Source organism: Dama dama, chromosome 8 (genome assembly GCF_033118175.1).
Source record: "Dama dama isolate Ldn47 chromosome 8, ASM3311817v1, whole genome shotgun sequence".
Classification (NCBI taxonomy): domain Eukaryota; kingdom Metazoa; phylum Chordata; class Mammalia; order Artiodactyla; family Cervidae; genus Dama; species Dama dama.
Window position 1 is genome coordinate 29,286,700 of NC_083688.1, and position 9,961 is coordinate 29,296,660.

The window sequence follows — 9,961 nt, forward strand, 5'->3', positions numbered from 1 at the left end:
ATGTTTCCTTTTGTGGTAATTCCCACCAGGCTTTTTTTCCCACTTCTTCCTCTCTTGACAATTCTAGACTATGGCTCCCTCCCTAAACTATGAAACAAGTCTGTCCAGAGCCATTTGTTCATAAAAAATGGCACATTGAAGCTTAGTTCAGTTCTGTAGCTCAGTCATGTCTGACTCTTTGCAACCCCATGGACTGCAGCACACCAGGCTTCCCTGTCATCACCAACTTACAGAACTTGCTCAGACTCATGTCCATTGAGTTGGTGATGCTATCCAACCATCTCATCCTCTGTCATCCCCTTCTCCTCCTGTCTTCAATCTTTCCTAGCATCAGGGTCTTTTCCAATGAGTCAGTACTTCGCATCAATTGACCAAAGTATTGGAGCTTCAGCTTCAGCATCAGTCCTTCCAATGAATATTCAGGACTGATTTCCTTGAGGATTGACTGGTTGGATCTCCTTGCAGTCCAAGGGACTCCCAAGAGTCTTCTCCCACACCACAGTTCAAAAGTATCAGTTCTTCACCGCTCAGTTTTTTTTATGGTCCAACTCTCACATCCATACATGACTACTGGAAAAACCATAGCTTTGACTAGTTGGAACTTTGTTGGAAAAGTAATGTCTCTGCTTTTTAATATGCTGCCTAGGTTGGTCATACCTCTTCTTCCAAGGATGGAAGCTTAAGGGTTGATTGAGCTAAAGGTCTCTGAGAAATCTACACTTGCCTTTTCCTTTCCTTTCTTCAGTTGGCTGGATGGATGTTGAAATCCAAGGGGACTTCATAAAATGCAAAAACGATGACACTCCCCAACCAGAAGACATCACCCAAATGAGGACAAGACTCTGACTTTTTAGTGCAGATTAGTTATTCTAGTTCATTCTCTCTAGTTCATTCCCTCATTCCCAGAGGTCTGGGTGGGGAAGCCAAGATGCAGGAGGGAGGACTCAGAGTCTTACCACAGGTTAGAGAAGGGAGCTGAGGGCTGGGACTGAAGACCGGAGGACCACCCAAGTTGGAAGGGGCTTTAGAGGTCTGGTTTGACTTTTTCTCTGTGCAGTTGGGGAACCATGGACCCAGGGTGGGGGGAATAGATTTGACCAAAGTCACAGGTGAGAAAAGCACCCTCCCACTTTTGCCTGGGCTTCCCAGGTGGCACTAGTGGTGAAGAATCTGCCAGTGCAGGAGATGTAAGAGACATGGGTTTGATCTCTGGGTCGGAAAGATCCCCTGGAGGAGGGCAGGGCAATCCACTCCAGTATCCTTGCTAGGAGAACCCCATGGACAGCAGAGCCTGGTGGGCTATGGTCATAGGGTGGAGAAGAGTAGGACATAATTGAAGCAATTTAGCATGCACACACACACACCTTTGCCCAGTTTGCCTTTAGGAGTCCTTGAAAGTTTCTATAAGGGGGCTCTTACAGGGCAGTAAGGAATTTCCTCAAGTTGGAAAATTTGGATAAATGATGGTCACTGCTGTTTTGCAGAAATGAAGAGAACGTTGTAGAGCTATACCTCAGTCACTGAAGCCAAGGCAAGGCCAATCAGGGCTTCTCTCTGGTTTGCAGATGTTGGGGGGAAAAAAAGGAATCATTGTTTCCTCTTTCATAGGAAACATACAAAAAGGATGTGCTTGGGTTTCTATTGCTGGATAGCAGATCTTATATTACATATCCTATAAGAAAAAGACCAGCCCTTATCTTCAAAATGTTTGCCCATGTAATTCCTAGCACGAGGCAGATACTTTCCAAATGCTTGCAAAATGGGGTGAAAATCTACCTTTCCCACGTGTGGGGAGTGTGGGGTGGGAAGAGAAGATAGAGAGTTCCGGAAGATATTGCCTACTATGGTATGAATTCACTATGCATTTCATAATAAGACTTACCAGACAAATTATGTTGGGACCATTATGCTTCATTCCAAGGGCTCAGTGGAATAGTATTAAGGCACCCTTGCTTGTCTAGGGCTCAGGTTGCCCTGTATAACCATATCACTACTGAGCATCACCGAGGCTCCAAATGTTCTTATAATTCCTTTCTCCTTTGGGAGAAGTTGTCAATGTATTTTTTCAGCACTTTCAAAATCACAATTGTTTATAGTAACTGGAGATGGCAGAACCTGGCTAAAGTGGGAAGGCTGAGATTTATCTAACCTCTAATTTAGTTCTCCTCTTAAGTTTGTCCAAGTTCCTGAGACGCCTTTCCCCTGTAAGTTAAACCATTGTTTGTCAAGGGAAATATAAATTAAGAGCTCTGTTTTCTCAGTTAAATGGAAACTTGGGCTAGGAAATCAGATTCTTGCTGTGCTCCTCAGATCTCCAATGTAACATAGAAATTGGAGTCAGTGTGGTACGTAGGTTTGATGAATTCTAGAGGAATCCCAAACTCAAAGAATGTGGGAGTTATATAGAGCCAGAAACCCAGCCTAAATTGGATTCATCAGAGCTCTTAATAATCAGATCGGAAATTCCAGGGCATTGAAAGACCAGATGGATTCTGAAACCATCCATATTCACTATGGACTCTTGGATGGATGAGCCAAATGCCATGCCCAGACCAAGAACAGTGACACCATGGTCATCCCCATGTTTACTGTAGAAGGGAAGCTAAGTTTCTAGTACTACATGAGCTGTCCAATTATGGATCTCTGGATTGTATGAGTTGGAAGACACACAATTAAGAGAATAACTCTGGCCAAAATTGAGTTTGTAAAATTGATATGGAGCCAATGAGAAGTAACACAAACCTCTTTTCAATTTCTCTTTGCAGGGCTAGAAATCAGGATCAAGGCTTTGAATCTTTACTGTGAAAGACAATTGGAAATGATGTACATTAACAGACACTCATGAGGCACTAAATTCAATCATTTAGCCAGTCCTTAGCCTGATGACCGAGCCATCAAGCCAATATTTCCTATGGTTACCTTCATAGGCCTCAGAAACCATTAAGGATAGATGACAAGCAAAGCTAATCCTAAACTGGACAACAGCTGTTGAGTTAAACTATGAAGAGCTGCCACAGATGGTAGACAGGTAATTCAAATGTAAGTCCCCCTAGAATAGTATCCCTCAAGAGCATTCAGGAAACAACCACCATTTTAAAAGCATGCTGAGGGTTAAGATCAGATTCCAGGACTCTACTTTCAAAACCATTGAATTAGAATTTCTGGAATTGGGTCCAGGAAAAAATTACATTGACTGAATGGATGGTAAATTTTGCACATAGGTATACTATGACTTTTAATTCAGTAGATGCTGTTGTGGTTAATGATTACAACTCATATTCAGAGGAGTGCTGAGTTTATACAGCTTTGTGTTCTGAGGTATTCTCTTAATTGATAGATATTAATCATAAGATAGTGGTTTATAAAATTTCTTGGCTTTAAAAAATAATCTTCACACTTTGAAAAAGTTGGGAGCCATGCTCTAGAACAAGTAGGTGCTTGAGGTACAAATTACTGAGAACAGAATCTTTCTGGGCTCCTAGATAATTCAGATGTTCAGTTATTTATTGGAAGTCTCCCATGTGCCAGTTATGAAGCTTCGTAGAATCATCTAACTATTGACAGGGTCTGGGCTCCAATGCAATTCTTAAGACTTCAAGTTCAGCATCTGCTTACCCACAGCTATCTTCTGGAAGTGATGAGAGCCAGAATATTCTGATCTTAAATGGAGGCGGGATGCCAAGAAATAAAGAAAGGATTGTAGGTGAGTAGAGCTGGAGACATTTAGATTTAAAGGGACTCAATACTTTACAAAGGCTTGCTCTGCCTAGGGATGTGAATTACGTGGTACCAGCTACAGCTCGCACCCCACAGCTCTGGCCTGTTGTCCTGCATGTTCTAGTAGGAGTCTTGGATTGTGCTGGGACCAAGGGGTTGGGAGGAGGCCTGGGGCTGGCAGGAGTGGTTGGCTGGAGTGATCCAAGGCCTGGAGGATTATGACTGAGGGATGAGGTGGAAATTGGCACCTCATGGCTTTGTGAGGCTACTTTGACTCGTGCCTTTCCCTTTGCTGATGCCAAGTTGCGAGATTAGCTCTGTTGCTTTGGGGCGGGACTTGGTGTTTGGAGCACTGGTGACTCCTTGGTGTCACAGCACCACCACACCCTTCTCCTGCTGCTCTTTATGTTGACCACCCAGCCCGGCACACCACCACCTACTCCTGGGACAGTGATGTGGCCTGACCTCTGGAGCAGAGGGCTGGGAAGTCCTGTGGGTGGTGCTCCTGGGGTTACTTCAGGACAAGTGTCTCCAGTGCCTTCATGGGGGCTTGCATGAGAAAGTCAAGGGTTCTTCCCACTCCAGTTCAACGCCAGTTTGCTGAATCCATGCATATGTCATAACTCAGCTGGAACAATTTCAGAGAAATGAAGTATCTATACCACTCAGTTTATCTAATTTTTTCTAAGAGATGAAAATGTCAATTTTCTATATTCATTTTCTTAATGCTAAAGGTATTGAGAGCTTATCACCTTTTGGGTACATTTATAAACATAGTAGAAAAGTTTTTATTTATTTATTTATTTTTTCCATTTATTTTTATTAGTTGGAGGCTACTTACTTTACAATATTGTAGTGGTTTTTTGCCATACATTGACATGAAATCCATGGCTATGGATTTACATGTGTTCCCCATCCTGATCCCCTCTCCCGCCTCCCTCTCCATCCCATCCCTCTGGGTCTTCCCAGTGCACCAGCCCTGAGCACTTGTCTCATGCATCCAACCTGGGCTGGTGATCTGTTTCACCCTTGATAGTATACTTGTTTCAATGATATTCTCTCAGAACATTCAAGATACTGACTTTTCCCTTCCAATAGCTTAATCCATCCATTGCATGTGTGTGTGTATGTGAATGCACACACACCTTTTTGTACCTAGTGGAATGTTTTTGGGTCAAGGTAAGGCCAAGGGGGTGCCAGAGAACAGAAATGAACTATCTGTAGCTCTAGTTTTTTTTTTTCCAAGTTGAGGTATAATTGACATACAACATTATATTTGCTTCAGGTGTGCACATGATGATTTGATATTTGTATACACTAAGAAACGATCTCCATGATAAGTCTAGTTATCCATCACCATACATAGTTATAAAACCCACAATCATAGGGAAATGGGGAAGACTCAAAGCATAGTAAAAAATGCTTGAGAGAACCATTACTAGAAAATACACCACCATCACCCCCACTTCAGGCAGAAGCAGAGAAGAAAATGGATGGGAAATGATGAGACTTACTTTGGTTGTACAGGAATGAGAGGCCTTGCTTCCAGGACTGAACCTCAGGTTAGGAATGTCTATGCCGTGAGTCTCAACAGAAGGTGTCTTCTTGATTTTCCTGAGTCTCAGTGTGACACAGAGATAGCAGACTGGGACCTATGTCAACAAAATTGCCTGGATGGATGGCCACTGGTGGGTGACCAAGTGCTCAACAGGTATGTATACAGATACCCATGTGGACCAATTGCTCGAGGTCTAAATGGGCCTTGGGGCTTCCCTGATAGCTCAACTGGTAAAGAATCCTCCTGCAATGCAGGAGACCTGGGTTCGATCCCTAGGTTGGGAAGATCCCCTGGAGAAGGGAATAGCTACCAACTCCAGTATTCTGGCCTGGAGAAGTCCATGGACAGATGAGTCTGGCAGGCTACAATCCATGTGGTCCAAAGAATCAGGCACGACTAAGTGACTTTCACTTTCACTGAATGGGCCTTGTCCTCTGTGAGCCTCTAAACATTGTCTCTGCCTTGGGTAATGTGCAAGATTCTTAAAAGGATGGAATGTAAGCACATGAATTTTGTTATTATCCCCTTAAGTGGGTCTATTTCCCATGTACCCCGATGGTGGCCTGCAAGTAGGCATGCACTGTGTAAGAAAGCCTACAGAGAGCTGGTGACCACTCGATCAGTTCACTGTCTTTGTTAAGCAGCTGTTATGCCAAATGGAGCCCATTCTAGATTTAGAGGTGGGCTCCATGGTTACTTGGGACCTTAAGTCCTTTTTTGCTGAGGCAGGCTTCAGAGTTAGGGCCTAGGACAAAACATATTAATACTCTCCTAGTCATGCTATATCCCCTTGAATCTATATGATTTGGGAAAATGTGAGTCAGGACAGATGACAAAGACAGAAATATAACATCTGAATAATGCTAGTTATACTCATTCTGCAATAAAATACTCAGACCCACATATGAACATTTATTTTAATCCTTTTGTCTCTCATTCGGTTCCTCAGATATGTTCCTTCTAAAAAGCAATTTCAAAGGTGGGGAGGGGTAATCAATTTCTGCTGTTATAGGGTGGGCATCCTCCCCAGAAGTCTAGGAAATTTCTTGCAAATTTCAAAGCCTTCTTAACCTTTTCTGACATTTAAAAGCAAACAGAAACTCTGCCAGATAAAAGTGAGCTGAAAACAACGGTCAAGTGGATGTCCAACTGGAAGGAGCCCGGTTCCTCCAAATTCCTTCCCCTTTACACACTCTCCATTATGAAACAGGACCATAGAACACTGATATTTCTCTCGTAAAGTAGATACGCGCGTGCGCACACACGCCACACATACACATTAAAATTGCTTGTCATGACTAAAATGAGGCCAGGGCAAGCTGTCAACAGAGCATGGTCCAGATAATATTTTATCCCTTTTTCTATCATTACGGTTTTTAGGGTGGGATTGAAAACTGGGAGGATTCGAGCTGAGCTGTTGAGAAATTTACAGCTGAGCACGAACACTCACATTCACTCTCACTCTCCTCCCTCCCCTTCCCTTTAACAAGTTAGCAGCATGTGGCCTGCCCTGGTTCCAGCAGCGATTATTAAAATAAAAAACACCTTTGGCCATAAACACAAGTGAAAATTGAAACACGCTCATGAAAGTTTATTATTTTTCGCTTCAATAACTTCACCCTACATGAAGAACTTTATTTGCCTCCAAGGCCTTTGGGTCGGGTAATGAAAAAGCACAGAGGCTCAGGGGATCCCAAGTCATACAGGGTTGGGAGGCAGCTGGGGTGGTGGGCATCTTGGCCTTGGGCCTGCAGGGTTGCTCAAGCATGTGGGTTTTCCCGGGGTTGGTGGCCCACTTCCTCTCTACTTCTTTCCTTGGGGCTACCCTGCCTTTAGGGTCATATCCAGGGAGCTGGGCATCGAGCTGATTTTAAGCCAGGCTGCCCCTCTGCTAGCTTGTTGGCCTCACAGTCAAGTTATCTGGTTGATTCTATAGATTTCCTGGAGCTTTGCTTTGATTTAAGGCACTTTGAGCCTCTGACCGGAATCTTCTAGACTCCGCAACTCATAAAGCCTATGGGAAGGAGTGGGAAGGCAGGTATTAAGGGACGATGCAGAGACACAAGGGTGAAAGGAAGCCTACAATTGAAGAAGATTGGTCAATTTGGGATCATTTACTTCTGAGAAAAGAGGATTGACTACGTTACCTGATAACAATCTTTATTTTTAGAGAAGGAAGAAAAGGACTTAAAATGCAGGAGGTGAACTTTGGTTAATGTGAGAGAGAAATAAAATATTTACATGACAGTTTAGGTTTTTTTGCCACTTGCAGCCAGAACTGGCCCTAAATATACAGTTGTCCATTCCAGAGTATAGGCTGTCATGCTCTAAGAATACACACAAGGTTTGAAGGTGAAATTTTTAGGACCAGTTTGATAATTCTGCTCCATAACATTCTTGAGGACCAAGGTTCCACTGAGCTCATCACTCCACTGTCTCTAGGATGTGGCCATTGTTAACATGGCCAAGATGGTCCCATCTATATTAAAGGTAACACATGGAGAAATGGAGGATAAAGAAGGAAATAAGAGGGCATGCCTGCCTCCTAAGGGAGGTTCCAGAGGCTGCTACATGATGCTTGAGTTTCTATCCCACCAGCAAGAAGTTAGCCTTTTGGTCACACATTGCAAAAGAGTCTGGAAAATTATCTTTATTATGACCAGCAATACTCTCAGCCAAAAATCTTATTTTTTTTTTTTTGAGTATACTGTTATGAGTAGTTCTGACATTTGAAGCATGTTAACATCCTATATATTTTATTTTATTTTTTTCTTTTTTTTTAAATTATTATATATATATATTTTTTCCAGTGGGTTTTGTCATACATTGATATGAATCAGCCATGGATTTACATGTATTCCCAATCCCGATCCCCCCTCCCACCTCCCTCTCCCCCCGATTCCTCTGAGTCTTCCCAGTGCACCAGGCCGGAGCACTTGTCTCGTGCATCCCACCTGGGCTGGTGATCTGTTTCATCATAGATAGTATACATGCTGTTCTTTTGAAATATCCCACCCTCACATTTTCCCACAAAGTTCAAAAGTCTGTTCTGTATTTCTCTGTCTCTTTTTCTGTTCTGCGTATAGGGTTATCGTTATCACCTTTCTAAATTCCATATACATGTGTCAGTATGCTGTAATGTTCTTTATCTTTCTGGCTTACTTCACTCTGTATAATGGGCTCCAGCTTCATCCATCTCATTAGGACTGGTTCAAATGAATTCTTTTTCATGGCTGAGTAATATTCCATGGTGTATATGTACCACAGCTTCCTTATCCATTCATCTGCTGATGGGCATCTAGGTTGCTTCCATGTCCTGGCTATTATAAACAGTGCTGCGATGAACAAAAATCTTATTAAAAAAGAAAGTGAGAAGAGATATTGGAGAACAATGAGTAGTCTTTGCCACAGCAGTTAATAAAAAACCCAGTCCTTACCTATCTTATTGTCCAGTGAAGGTTTACTCAGTATTCCTTCCATTGTTCCACAAAACAGTATCTTCACAGAGAACTGAAGATCAACACTTCCTCATTCATTTTATCTCTGTGACTTTTTGTCAATAATGCTTCACCATGCTTTCACATTAATTATTGTTCTTTGTCCCACCAAATTCTTCCATGAGTCAACTTTATATGAAATCTATGAGCCTCATACTGTAGACTAAGAACTCAGAACAAGTAGCATAAGAGAAAGATATGAAGTGGTATTGATCTCTTCTGTAGCTTTACCACATTTTTTTTTTTTAGGATATGGATGTAGGAATATGCGCCATTTTACATGGCTTATTTTGCACTCATCAATGTGGTATAAACCCAACTAGCTTCTCAAAGCCTTACTGGGGATGGATAGGGACAAGAATTACCTAGGATTCTGTCTGGCTCAAGGATTGCTGTTTTGTTTCCCTAGGGTGCTGCATGGTTTTAGACCCTCATTTTGAGTAGCATGACTCACAGCCATCAAGTCTCCTTTTGCTTGTTCACTCTCTCCCGGCTGCTTCTCTCTTGCTCCATATGAGATGTTTCTGGCTGCCTCGCTTTCCAGCATAATTAAATCCAGTTAGGCCTTCCAGTTGACCTCATGAGTATGAGTTAAGCCCATTTATAAAATATGAAATGATCCCAAATGCTCATGATCCAGCTTTCCCAGGGGGCTGCGGAGGCGGATCATAAGTTAAGAGCTTCCTGCTGGAGATGCTGCAGGAAGGCAGATGTAGCATCCCTAGAGATAAGCAGTGCTTTCCATGGACTGAGCTCTAGTCTTAAGCGGTAGTGATGATTCTCAATGTTCCCTAAGAGAATTTGCTCATTTCCCTGTCCTACTTCTCTCTCCACTCAAGGGCACTTGCTCTTATTTTGAGCAAGTGAGGAAAACCACATGTCATGTCATATTGGGTTGATGCTTTGAGCTGAACTCTCCATTTTGATCAGAGGCAATGGAACAGTATTGAGTTAACTGATCTATAAGTGCTCAAAGGCATTGCTTGCATGCCTAGGTCATCGACCTGAGTTTATTCTATCTATGATTCAAGGTTCCCTTGGTCACAAGAAGGGAATAAAGAGAGTAGGAATGACTTAAGGCAAATAAGCTCCACTAGGGAAATAGAGCTCAAAGACTCTGCACTTGTGGAATTATTAGTACATAGACAGTTCTGGAGTAGATCAGAGACAAGACCTGGGATTAGCAGAC